The following is a 14,793-nucleotide window of genomic DNA, read 5'->3' as shown; positions in this document are numbered from 1 at the left end:
TACCATACCATGTAGAATATTACAAATAGGTAGAAAGAAAAATAAACATTGATTGATAAGAAGCCAAGCCGTAACAACTGAGACTATTATCTGAAGAAAGTCAGTTGTTGATTTTTCATGAAAGCAAACCATCCCACTTGCAATTTCTTATGGTTAGATTCTTTGATTTTCTTTAAGTTAAAATCCAATTTTCCTTTTTATAACAATGTTATTATCAACATCATTAATATAAAACAATATTATCAAACATATATTCTTCTAATATATAATACTGTCCATATTTAAATGCATTTCAAGGTTGAAATGATAGTCAACCAACCAATATTCTTTCCCAGTTATCTTCAATCTTCCTCACTCTTCCAAATTGCTATCTAATTTTGTTCTATGACCCTTTGCAGAATGTCTTTTCAGAGTCTAAACTCTATGCCTCCTACACCAGTGGCTAGCATTGGTTGAACACTGGATGTACATTGATAGCTTTAAAAAGTACTGATGCTGGCATTCCTGGAGTTTCTAGTTTAATATGGAGTGCAGTGTGGACATTGGAATTTTTATAGAGCATCAAAAGATTCTAATATAAATACAAGGAAAAGAATCTCTATGTAGGAAACAAAAAACTTGAAAAGTTGTTCTTTTTTTCCTTTTATTCACCCATTTTTGAAATAAGGGAGATATTAGGATTTTTACCCGTGAGCTACCAGGAATGTAGCCAGAGTTTTCAGAGGAGTAGAGAGGGATGAGAAAGACAGTAAAAACTTCCTGTGAAAATGGTAAAAGGAGTGTCTCAAAGTACCTATGTTGAGCTTCACCCATATCAGGTCATATAGTGGATATCTGGGGCCATGAGATTCAGAGAAGCTTGTCCTACAGCCAGCATCCCTGCCCTGCCGCCTGCTCCCATCCATGTAGTATAGAGGAACTCTATCTACAGTACAGAAAGGTGACCCTTTTGGCTGAGTCTTATCAATATTTCACTCAGTTGTCACCACCAATGACCCACTCCATTTCATGTCTGTCTTTGCTCTATTCTCTACCACCCTTTGAACTACTTGGTCATGTGTTTGCATAGCTACAGGAGACTGAAAGGTGATGTGCTTCATTTAATCTCTTATGCCATTTACTTATTTAGCCAGAGATTGGTGAAAACATAAGCATTAAAAGGGGAAAAAAAGGGGGAGAGAGGTAAAGAATATCTTCTGAGAGACCTGGGAGCTGATGGGGAAAGGTATTCTCCATGAATAAATGAAGCACACAGGAAGTTGCTGTTTTCTTTCATCAGATATTTCCATATCAGTGTGTGATTCACTGCATTATGTACCCAGACGCCATTATAGACTCAAAAAGGAGGCAAGCCCTTGATGACATTCTTGAGCTGTTGATCTTGCCCATTCTGGAGTCTCTCTACATTAGGATATTTTATAACGTGGAATGATTCCTTACGTTTAAGCCATTTTGAATTTGAATTTTTAATGATATACAAAGATATCTGAAATAGTAAAATTCATATTACAGATTACATTACAGAAAGTGTATTGACCTTAGCAATGAATTGAGTCTATCTTCTGCTTCTTGCTCACTGACGGATTTCCATTTTCTCTTCAGTTACATATTTGCATTTTTTTACTTTATATTAAAATCAGAAAGTCGGAAAAGAATTCCAAGTAAAGCTCAGCCCAACACCTTATAATTCACAGTACTACACTTTATCTACTCAAAATGTTGGCCTAATCTTTTTAAATGTCCACATAAGAAGCCTCCTAATAGTTTTTCCTATAGCATAGCATAGTCTCACCACTATTTAAACTTGACATTCAGTAAATAATTTTAATTATAAAACAAGAAAACACAAAAACAAAGAAATCAATCTTGCATAGTTCCCTTCTCCCCCAGAAGGCAATATTTTAACCATTCCAAATAGTAAAGGTTGTATTTCAAAGACTCTTAAAGATTGTTATGTACATGTGCAAATATGACACAGTGAATCCTCCTGTTATGTATAATTTTTGAATGCAAAAATTTTAAAAATAAATGCCAAAAATATTTCTTAAAAGAAGACAGTTCTACAATATCCCATGACTGCTAGCTGCTAGAAGGTCTTTTATCTTCCGAACAAACTTTAAATGATTTAACTTGGAAACAGTTTTACACACATGTGCCTTGGAAAGTAATACAAAACACACAAAATGTTTTTTCTCGGCTGTGCTATTAGCTCTTAAACTTTCTAAAGCCTGTCAGTCTCTTGGGAAAATGTCATGTGAGAAGCTAATGGTTTGCATAGGATTTGACTAGAGTCTTCCTGCAGTTGTGCAGGACTCTCCATCTCCACAGAAAAACCAAAATAGCTCTAGTTGTCTCAGACTATTCAAAAAGTGCAGACTAGATTTAAGGGGGAGAAGATGCTGTTCCAAATCCTTTTGAAAATCTTTAAATGGGGCCAGTGGATGGGTCCTTAACAAACTTATCTTGAAAACAGTTCATAGCAAGGGCCCAACCATTTGTTGTCTTTAAAGTCTTAATGAGTGTGTCCCATTTTCAGTGAGATTATGAAACAGTGAAATGTGGTTGTTTGTGCTGTCAGAAGAGAACATTGGTAAACTTAGTCATCATTCCTTCTTTTAAAAACGTCCAACTGCTTATAAATGAAAAGAAGTCCAACATGTACCAAGTTCAAAAGAGAAAGGAGACCTTGTTAATAAAGCTCAGCTGCTGAAAAGTCTGGGGATGTGGCCTTGTATGTTCAAGGGAGGACAAGAAACAATGTTATCAAAAGCAGGGGATCATTTTTGAATAACGAAAATAGCAAAATTTTAAATAAACATGTTGGGCTATTGTGAGGAATTCAAGTATAGAATAGCCCCAAGGGAAAAATTAATCATCCCAAATTCACAAATCTCCCACAAGTATTTTGTTGAATAAATACTTACTAAGAAGGAATCAAGAAAACAGGGAGATAAAATGGTGGTTAGGTCCCAAAGTTCTGCTGAAGGAAAGTACTTGACCTACTTCAAAACACTTAAAACTTAGTGAAATAAGACTAACTAAAGTAGTAATCCAGGCTCCACCCAGCTTATTTCTTCATAAAATTTAAAAAAAAAAATCAAATCCTTGGGGTTCGGTTAACTAGGGCTATGTAGGAAAGCTGAGATTTTCTTGAAATTAATGCTTTGGCTCCAAACCCATGTTTCAAACCCTCAAAACATTTAAAACTGGAATTAAACTGAAATTAAAGTTGCAACCCATCCCTACCCAATATAACTCCTGATATATTCAGAGATCTCACCCTACAGACCAATGCAACCTCCTGGAGAGGAGACAGACAGACAGACAGATATTGAGATAGACATAAATACACATATATATTTCAAATTTAATCTCAGCTGTTGTTTTTTCCATAGTATCCAACATACAATAAACATTTTGAGATTTGTAAAGAAGCCAAATCAAGAACCAAAATCAAGAAAACAGAAATTGCCAGTAGAAACAAGTCAAGAGATGAACTACAGGATTGAATTAGCATAGGAAGTTTAACAAAAACTAACATAAATATATTAATGAGTTTAGAGGAAAAGATCAAGAAGAAAATAGGTAAAAATGTCATTTTATATATAGAAATGGAAGTTTATTTAAAAAAAACTAAATGATTATACAACTGAAATATACACTTTTTGAAATGAAAAATATATGGGCAGGTATAAAAGAAGATTAAACATAATACAAGAAATCATTAGTGAATCAAAGTCAATTTGAACTACATAAACTGAATCAAGAGAAAAAACAAGAGAGCATCAGAGATCTACAGGATGATATAAATAAAACAACATTGGAGTCATAAGAGATAAAGCATGGAATAAAAGAAATGGATGAGAGGCAATGATTGACTTTTTTTTTTTATAAAAATTATACAGTATCCAAAAATCCCAAAAGCTCAGTGAATTTGGAGCAGGATAAATACAACGAAAACCACATTGAGGCATATAGACATCAGAGTTAACCTGTTCAAACAAAAAATCTTAAACGAAGAAAAAAACATTAAAAGCAACCAGAGAATAGTCGCATTACTAAATTCAGTTGAACAATATGAAGAATAAAAGTTGACTTCTTGAGGCTCATTAAAAACAATGAAAGCCAAAAACAACAGGGTGATATTTTTAGTGTACTTGAAAAAAAAAAAAACTATCAAATCAGATTTAAATAGTCAGAAAAAAATATCAGATTTCTATAGTCAGCAAAATCTTCTTCAGAACTAAAGCAAAATAAAAGCTGAGTGAATTTCTCACAGAAGGCTCGTAACACTAGAGGAAATTCTTCAGGCTGAAGGTAAATGGTCCCATACACAGTTTACATCTTCAGGAAGGAGCAGCAAGAACAGAAGCAGCAAATATGCTGAAAAATATAAATATATATAAATATTTTAAGGTGTTTTAAAAAGTTATTACTAACTGAAGCAAAATAGTAAAGGACAAATTTCATAATGTATGTAAATATTAAATAGTACAAACAATAGAAAGAAGTAAATAGAATTATACTGTAGTAAAGTATTTATAGTGGATTTTGATAAATTGAAGAGACATCTTAATCTCTAAAGACACCTCCAAAATGGGTGGGGATCAAGAGGCTATGGATAAGAATAGCTAAAAATCCAATAGAAAAGGAAAAAAAAAGAAGAAGAACAATGGGAACAACCTAGATGAGATGAACAGAAAACAAATAGCATAATGGCAGGCTTAAGTCCAAGCCCAGAAGTCTAAAATGGGAAATTGATGCCCACTTCAAGTTTGTATCAATACAGTGGTTTCTGCTATAAGATCAGTAATAAGAAGTCAGTGCGTTTCCACCTACATTTTCACAACAGTATTTCATTTTTATGGGTACATTTATAATTCTGTATTTCTTCTGCCAGCATCCCCTCCCCTCAGTGTTAGCTTTTCAGTAGAAAGACTGTCATCAATACAAGAGTCCGTTGGCTATTCTATACAGATTTCCAGACAAGTCACGTTGAGATCTTTAAATATCAGAGAATAAAAATGTAAGATTTTTATCTGCTCTAACCTTAAGTACAGAAAATATTTATTTTTACCATGGAAATGTTTCTGCGAATCAGGTCTGCAAAGCAGATCTGCAAATCAGGTCTGCAGGTTCTAGTTTAAAATTAAAGGTTATCTCCAAGAAAAAAGCATAAAAAATAGATGCTACATACATCTGTAAGAGGAACACATGCTACCAATTCTCCTCTGAGAGTTGAACAGAATGTGGAAAATAAATTCAGTAAGGATACACCATTTAATCCTGATATGCTAATATTTGTAAACATCATTAATAATTTATTATATTTATTCAGTATGAGCCTGATTATTCTATAGCAAAAAATTAGTCTATGTAAGTAACTATTAATCAAATGCCAAGTAGAACATAACAAAGCTTTCCTTCCTGGTAAATGTATGGTAATATAAAAAAATTAACTTTTCTGCCTTTTAGATATTGCTTGTTCATGTTGGATCATATGTGACCTAGAAATGAACTTTGGTGTCTTTTGTCCACTGGAATTTTGGAGGGAAGTTGCTTGAAAGGGTAGTTCACTCTAAACAGAATTGACAGTTACATATTTCAAAATGCTAATATACCAACTTGATTAAATGTGAATTAATAATTTTCATAAACATAAAGATAGCTCTTTTTTTTATTTTTTTTTTAATTTTTTATTGTTGGCTGTTCAAAACATTACATAGTTCTTGATATATCATATTTCACAATTTGATTCAAGTGGGTTATGAGCTCCCATTTTTACCCCATATAAGATAGCTCTTTAAGGAGAAGGTCATTGACGCTCTTATAAAACTAATGAGAGTACCAAAGGATATGCCGCAGTCTGGCTGCAGCAAAATAACCGGGGGGTGACGAACAACTTGTGTACATTGATACAGCATGAGTGGGAGCCGTTTATTGTAGGACAGGAGGGGTATATATACATTCCACACAGCTTATCTTAATTAACATAAACTAGATACAGCAGTCAACCAATAAGAAATCTCCACACTTACTGGCTTGCTGGCATTACTTCACAAACCACTCCCTCTGGCAAAATGCCAGGCGCCATCTTGACTTGTTTACAGACCCTAACAAGGATATAGGTTTAGCATTTGATGGATAGATAGTTCTCCACAAGACAACTGCTGTAATTGACATATATGGGGCTGACAGGTACAGAAGCTCATGCCTATAATCCCAAAGACTTGGGAGACTGAGGTAGGAGAATCCCAGGTTGGAGGCCAGCCTTAGCAACTTAGTTAGTCTGTCTCAAAAAAAAAAAAAAAAAACTAAACTAAAATGATTGGGAATGTAGTTAAGTAGTAAAGGGCCCCTGGATTCAGTCCCCAGAACCAATAAAAATAATAATAATCCTAATGAAATATGGAGGCTTGTAAGCAGGGAAGAAGTAAGTGAGACCCAGTTTAGAGAACTCTTTTCTATGATTAACTAAACAAAAGCAACTCATATTAGGTTTATTATTTAGGTTTATTATGACAGTTTTAAAATAAGTGGATAATGATAATTTATAAAAGGCTCAAATGCCACTGCTTGAAAAAGCCTCTTATTACTATGTCCAGGTGGATTACTGAGACGTTCCCCGTGTCCACTGCTATGTTTCTCATTATAACAAGGGCAATTAAAGTAGTAAAATCAGAGCCAACCCTTATTAATACCATCCGTTCATATGTTTCAAAGCCTTTCTGTATGCTAGGTCTTGGGAATACAGAAGACAGACCTTGAGCTCAACAGGCTAACAGGTTATAAACCACTGTAGTGTGTAACACTGGTAACACACACCCAGCAGAATGCTATGGATATGTGTAATATATAGGATGGAGAGATCCATTTATCTGGATGAGGGGGAGAGCCCTGGAGAAAAACTTGACCTTCACAAAACTGTGTTTTATTCTTTTGTCTTGGCATCCAATTCTAGTCCTGTTCTAATGTTATCTCTTTCTGAAAGTCAAATTACCAGAAATATATCCTAGATACAATAAATCATACAATATCATGTTTTATGGTCATTGTCTAGATCTCTGGAGTTTTGAGATAATCTTTGTGGTTTATCCCAAAATTCTTATGCCAACAAATGCTATTTCTGGCTAACTCCCAAGCCCCTCAGATTTGACAGGTGTCATAATCACAAATCATCAAGGAAAGTTTTACATAAAGCTACTCAAATTTGAAAGAGTCAGAATATCTGATCAGAGCACTGCTCAGATGCAGGCCCAAATGTTCCTGTTTAAACAGAAGCAAGATTTTTTGTTTGTTTGTTTCTTAAGTATTAACTTTTACCACAGATACAAATTTCTCCTTACCATTATAAAAACTAGACAGGACTAACCTAGATGGGAATTAACACAGATTAAATAAATGGAAGGGGCAAAATTAGAATTGAGAACAAGTAAGTCCGTTAAAAAGTTGCTTCTGAGGACTTTGGTGCCACATTGTCTCCATGGTAGCAGTAAATCCACGTGAAGAGACCAAGTCTACCTTGATTCTGTGAAATGCAATGATAAATAAACTGCATTGGTTGGTCTCACCCCAACTTTCTAAGTTTCCATGTACTTGTAAGGACGAAAGAGAGAGAGAGAGAGAGACAGAGAGAGAGAGAGAGAGAGAGAGAGAGAGAGAGAAGAGAAACACTGGGTATACTTATTCCAACAGCCTACATTTTTCATAATAAATTCAAAAGACTTTTCATGAATATCGAAAAGTCATGGTATCTTCAGTATCTGATGCCAATACACCTTTGTGGGCTAATGAAGAATGATTTCTGCTGGATTCTGAGGTGATTCAGGTGAGCTTTGGAAAGATTAAGTACCACATCCAAAATTATATAGCTACTAAGTGACAAACCCACAAAATATTAGATTCCAAAGTCTGTGATTAGTTTCACTCTATTATACTCCCTCATTCACTACAGCAAACACTCTAAAGTCTATACTTAAGCTAGTTATCATAAACAACAGAATCACTAATGAGAATAAATATGTGTAGAGTTTTAAATAATCAGTTAATTTTCTGGTCAAAATGATGATTCATAGATTATCATGAAAGAGAAGTTGGTATTGTTTTAACTACCAACCCAGGAGAAACCACATAGTCACAGGTCACAAAGCATCCCCAGAAGTTAAAAATCTTGGATTCAGAAAGGTGGTTGAAAGGAAAATTTTGATCCAGGAGACAGTTTATTCCCAGGGAAGGACATTTGGTAAGAAGGATTGTTTCCATGTTGACTGATGAAACATATGTCAAAGTAGAAGAATGTGAACTTCTAGCACCTGGCTGGGCTTTGGCTCTTGGCTCACACGGAACCCCTTTCATTTGGGAGCAAGAAAATAAATCTTACACATAAATCAATCTGTGGGCCCTACTGAACAATATTTGCCTTTGGACTCTCGTATAACATTGAGGAATGGAAGCGGTTCATTAACTTCATTCCTTTTCAAACCATTTATTTTTAAAAGCTCATTCAAAAGAAGATTCTTGAGCCAGTTCCATTCAGTGGGGTCCAAGAACCAAAGATGAGACTATCAGGAACACATGTTATCAGGGGCCAAGGATGATGAAACAGGTGGGCACATTGAAATCACAAATTCATCCTTCCGCCCCTTAAATACAGACTATGTAGAGTCAACCTAAATTTGAAGTTAATCAAGATTATTTTTCTTCTTGATCTACTTAAAATGCCACAGAAGTTTTTTATGATACTGTGCAGAACAAAGGAGGGAAGTTCATAAGCTGTTCATATATTAAAGTTTAAAACTATCTCATTTATTCTAAGGTAATATTTCTGCAATCCTTATAGTATTATAATGGTGTGATTAATTTAAATGAAGATCATGTACAGCAATAAATGGAAAAAATGAGTATATTCACTATTATTTTGTTCTTTTTGTTTATTGGGAAATTTTGTGCTAAATTTGACCAGGTCTATTTCTCTTTATAAAGGTAACATTAATATGATCTATTACCCTTATAATGAGAGACATTGTGTTCAGGAGTAGAAATGCATTATACATCTTTTCTTTTGCTTATGCAAATTCTAACAAAAGTAATTTGATGTTTTCTAATTCTCACTGTTATATTTATGAAAATGTAATAATTTATTCAGCTATGAATATGTATGAATAAAATTATTTTTCCTCTCTGAAAAAAAGGAGTGGCTACACAATTGTTTGTTACAAGGTCTTTTGACACATCTTTTTTATGTTCTTACTAAAATATCTGTTGTTACATGACAATTCAATTGCTTCTTACCTACCTTTTTAAAAAAAAAGGCATGAAAATATTTTAAATGAATTTATACTTTTATAGCCCACAGTGAAGGGATTAATAATCACAACTATGCTATTAGCCTGCTCCTTTTCTATGTCTCCTACCCCTTTGGTCATGCTGGGCAAGGTAGGCACTAAATGAAAGGAGGTTGAGATGGATTGGCATTGTGGAGCTTGAATCATGAGAGGTGTTTCCTGTACTTCAACTCAAAGGAGAATTTAGAACCTTAATTTCTGAACATACATTTAATGTCCAAAGGCATACTCGCTTGACACCTTAGTAACTGGTGGCATCGGTGTCTGAGATGGTTGTCAAATAAGGGGGTGAAGGAAGTTGACCAAATTGCAAAACATGCCTCCATCAACCCCGTCAAGTACCTGGTAAGGGTGACCAAAGCTTAGCCAAGTTCAGAGTCATGTAACAGGATGGAAGAAACATGGGCATTGCAGACTTCAGTTTCCAAGGTTGGAATGCAAAGGACACCTTCCGCAGACTTGTTGTGTTCTAACACAACATAAAGCTTATTTGGTCAATATATTTTCTGAAATAGACTAGTTAAAGAGTACTAGAAACTGAACCTATCAAATTGCATAAGGAACCAATTTTTTTTATTTCTTTATATATTTTTTTAAATACAGAATTGGAATTCCCTTCTCCACCAGGTCAAGCAGTGATACTGGTGGCTAGCAGGGTGAGGAACAAGGATGGATTCCTCATAGTGAGAGGGTGAGAAATTGTAAAAATACCTGGGAATGTTACTTGCCCTAGGCAGCTACCCAGACACATCATTTGTTTTTTCTTAAGCTTCCTCCCTTTCTGTGGATTGTTGTATCGATAGAGGCAGCAGAGAAGTTTGCAGTTTTGGATCTAGGTTTTCTGAGATTTTATCTTGCAATTTATATCTGTAAAATTTGGGGCAATTTCCCTAACCCCCTTATGTCTTCATTTCTGCATCTACAAAATAGGAATCATGATAATATTTCTATTTTATAATAATATAACAACCTACTTCATCAGATTATGGTGATGATTGAATCAATACTTTAAAAATGCCTAGAACATTGTGTGCATATTGTTAGAATTCAGTACATGTTATTACCTTCCCATCTCTCCTTTTCATACAATATCAAAAACAAATGCTGCTCTCTTTGTTTCTGTTAAGACATGGTAGATAAAAGCAAGGTCATACATAGATTGTTAAAGATGAATTTTCACTGTACTCCAAAATAGCAAGAAAGTGAGGCTTGGGCTAGAGTGTTGGTAAGTTGACTACAGCAAACTGGAATTGAACTGAGGCTGGAGTCAAAGGAAGGGGAGAAGACAGGATAAGGATCTTTACTAGAAAAAGAGAGCAAGCGTCACAGGAGCAGAATTAGGAGGGACTAAATGATTTCTTTGATTTGCCCTTCCCTAATTCCTCATCACTACCTGTAATGCCATCGCACATCTTCCCTGGAGCAGTTCTGGAGTGAGATGAGAAACAGAACCATCAGGTGTGGGATTAAAGGCAAAGTAAGGCTGTGGTGAAGGAAAGGCATAAAGTGTGATATTTTAAGGGAATGGAAGTGGAGGGGTACGAAGGGGAGAGCAACTTTCCAAAGGCCAAGGATCTTGAAGAATGATTGTGATAAAGAACAAATATAGTAATCTTAAGCTGTCTGCTGTTCAGATTGAACTTTTATTTATGAGAGTTGTCTAGCTTATAAAATTTTGGAAATTATGATTATTAAAATAGTACCTTGCAAAACAAGTCACAATATAGGATGCATTACATGCTAAACGTTGGGAGACTACGACAAATAGGATGATCAAAGGAGTTTTCAGGGCTGGGGTTGTGGCTCAGCAGTAGGTCACTCGCCTAGCACATGAGAGGCCCTGGGTTCGATTCTTAGAACCACATAAAAATAAAATAAAGATTTTTTTTTAAAAAGAGTTTTCATAGAGTTATAGTATTTAAATGAGGTTTCAAAAAAACCTTACATACATGTGAAATAGACCCAAGAGGTAAGATAGATAATATTTTCATGCTGTAATGGGGAGGATTAAGAATGATAAAAATTGGTGGGTGCGGTTGCACAGACCTGCAATCCCAGCAACTGTTGAGATTGAGACAGGATAATCACAAGTTCAAGGCCAGCCTTGGAAACTTAGTGAGACCCTACCTCAAAATCAAAATTAAAAAGGGCTGGGAGTGTGGTTCAGTAGTAGAGCCCTGGATTCAATCTCCAATGCTGAGAAAGAAAGGAAGGAAAGAAGGGAGGGCAGGAGGGAGGGAAGGAGAGAGGGAGGGATGGAGGAAAAATGGTAAAACTTGAGTGAAAATCCTGAATATGGTGACTATGGAAAATAAGATTGGAAAAGTAGATTGAGATGACATCAAAAAGACCTTAGAACATCAAGACAAGGTGCTAAAAACCAAGGTGCACACAATGGAAAGCTGAGGAAACATGAAGGGTGCTCTGGAGAGGCGACATCAGAAGCAGGCAGGAAGGAGGGCTGGAAGTGCATGTAAGGAGTCAGCAACCTGCCAGCTGATGTTAGAATGCTATCAGTGAAATGAGTAAGAGTCAACCCAACTTGTCAGAGAAATGCAGAAATGAAGTCAGTGTCCCTTGATCTGAGAGGCACTGGATCACCACAGTCATAATTTTAGGATTCGTGGTCAGAATGGTCAGGTTCAATCCCTGGTCAGCCTTCCCACTTGTCCATTGACCTTGATCAAAGTTTTTGGATCTCTCTGAACTGAGTGTCATTATCTGTGAAATGAGGATGACAACAGTTTACAGTTGTGGGTATATACGTACGTGAATTTACATTATAAGTATTAATAATTCATCACAATTCATCATAAAGGTGCTCATCATATATCATTATAATTTCCATAAAATAATTACCATTAGTCTTTCTCCTTTTTCTAGAATGCAGGGTCCATAAGATCAGGCAATTTTGTCTACTTTCTTAATGTCCCCTAGCACCTAGAATGATGTCAAGCACACTGCAGATGCTCAATAAATAATGTGTGAGTGAATTGTTGTTATTGTCACATGGGAAGATGGAACTGGGAAGAAAAAAGCTTTGGTCAAAACAGAGGTAAAACTATTTTAGAGGCCATATGAGGAAACATTTTTAGATCACTGATTCTGAGCTGTCATTGAAAGTGCTAGCTTCTGTCTATTGACTAATATATGTTGTACCTGCTTATCAGAACCAATCAGGAAACCTACCAACTCCATGAAAATAAAAACCCAAGTGCAGTAAAGACTGTGTTCACCAGCTCTTGGTCCTCATAAAGAAATGATCTCCCTTTATGTAAGGGACCAGTATTTGATAATAAAAGGAACCTAGAGAACAGAAATTTCAAGGAGGTTTTGAATCGTAGGTGCTTGAAATGGAACCAATCTGCTTCTCAAGACCATGTGGCCCTTTCTGTTGCTCACACTATACAGTGAACATTTTTTTTTTTTTTAGTCTTAGTATCAGAACTTTTATTTAAAATTTTTTGTACAGTAGACTTTGAAAGCTAGTTGGTTATCATTTTCATTCTCCCATTTATTTCCAAATTGTTTCATTTCTTTCTTTTAATTATGTGGGTTTACAAGTTAGGACAGACAAATAGAATTTTTACAAAGCCAACAATAATTCACGGCTAGTGAACTGAAATAGTGGGACAGAGTTGATAATAGTGAACCTTTTCATACAGTGATAAGACTGAATATAATATATGAGAAATCAGAGAATCAAATATTTGAGTAATGAGTGTACTAGAAAAATATCAAGAGTTTAAAAAGCAGGAAATATATAAATGTCAGCAGGTAATTTTTATTGTATAGGGATCAGCATAACTAAATTGTATAAATTGTAGCCATTTATACAATCAACTGTGGCTGAACAAATCTAAACTGGAAAGATTTACTGAGAACAAATATGTACTTTGAAGACACTGACTCAAGGTTCCTGAGTGTAATCAGTTGTTTCCTATCAACTGTAACATTACATAATAACAGCTGATTTAATATTTAATTTCATACTTTCACAACAACATCATCTTTACTTAGAGAGACAGGTTGCATTGGACGTTTCAGAAATTTAATATTTGAAAAATAAGATAGCTCCCCCCAACACACAAAAAAAGAAGTTCTAACATACACACACACACACATACACACAGAGAAGTTCTAATAGTTTGATAAATCACTACAATAGGATAAAGACAACAGATGTAGGAATTGAGGCCTCAAGGAGCCAGAGGAAGTTGAAGATGAATGGTATCAAATGTTATCTTTAATGGAAAACAACTTGGACAAAATGCTAGAAACACTTGCACTTTTTTATTGCAATTTCCTCGAAACCCTTGTCTTGCCTTCCACACTTCAAAAATGCTGCTCAGAATCTCTGAAGCTCATCACTGGGGAGGGTCACACAGATTTTTCAAGACGCTGATTTGTATTCTAGAACTTTTACATTCTAGAACCCCCAGCCATCAGAACAGTTCACCATGTCAGGACAGGAAGTAGAGTCACTCTCTGTCAATCGACACTAGATTGGCCTCTGTAGAGGCCCTCTTTCACCCCCATCCTAATCCTAAAGTGTCTCCACCAGAGTTTGCAGGTGAAAGAGCAAGACTGAAAGATGTAGAAGATTCTGCCCAAGGACAGTCAATTGAGTCACATTTTGTTGTAGGGGAGAAATCCTAGTTGATTTTGATTTAGGCTCCATGGGGTTTTGTTGTTGCTATTTGTTTGTTTGTTTTTAGTTTATCTTTTGTGGATTTAACACAATACTTTCTCTCAAATCCAAATATGATTAATTTACAGTTGCACCATGTGGAAACTTTATTATTTGGAAACTGATTGACCTTTATAAGAATTATAGAGCTCTTGTAATTCTAAGAAGTTCAAGTTTATCCCTGTACATGTCCCTTCTGTGAAATAAATGGTATTTTTCATATGATTTCAGGTGTAAAACAGCACATGTAGTATAATGAGACCCAATTGTGTTGATGGAAGTAGAATATATCACTTTTTAAATGCACCAAACCAAATGAAACTTAACCAATTGGAATATATTTGACTTTTAAGTCTTGGAGGTTGTTACACAAATTAGAAAAAGTCTTCTTCCTCTTGCTAATTAAATAATAAGGTGGGGTTTACAATGTAAAATAGAAAACTCACTAAAGATCAACTATTTTAACCTCTTTGTTTCATGGAAGGTAAACGTTAGTCCCAAAGAAATTATCTCCAAATAAAAACACTGAAACCTACTCAAACCAATGTATCCTGGCTCCAGGTTGAGGGCTCTTGCCTCCAACCTTACTCTTACACTGCTCTCAGTAATAGCAGGGCCTGAGGAAGGTTAGCTGTCCACTGGTGAGCAAGACAGAGCACACACATAGAAATTACACAAAACGGATCTATTACTTACAGACTCATACCAAGGGACAACACAAGCCTTGGATTCATTGCAAGGCAGTTCCCCAACACTCAG

This window comes from Marmota flaviventris, chromosome 3 (genome assembly GCF_047511675.1).
Source record: "Marmota flaviventris isolate mMarFla1 chromosome 3, mMarFla1.hap1, whole genome shotgun sequence".
NCBI lineage: Eukaryota > Metazoa > Chordata > Mammalia > Rodentia > Sciuridae > Marmota > Marmota flaviventris.
This window is presented reverse-complemented; position numbering follows the sequence as displayed.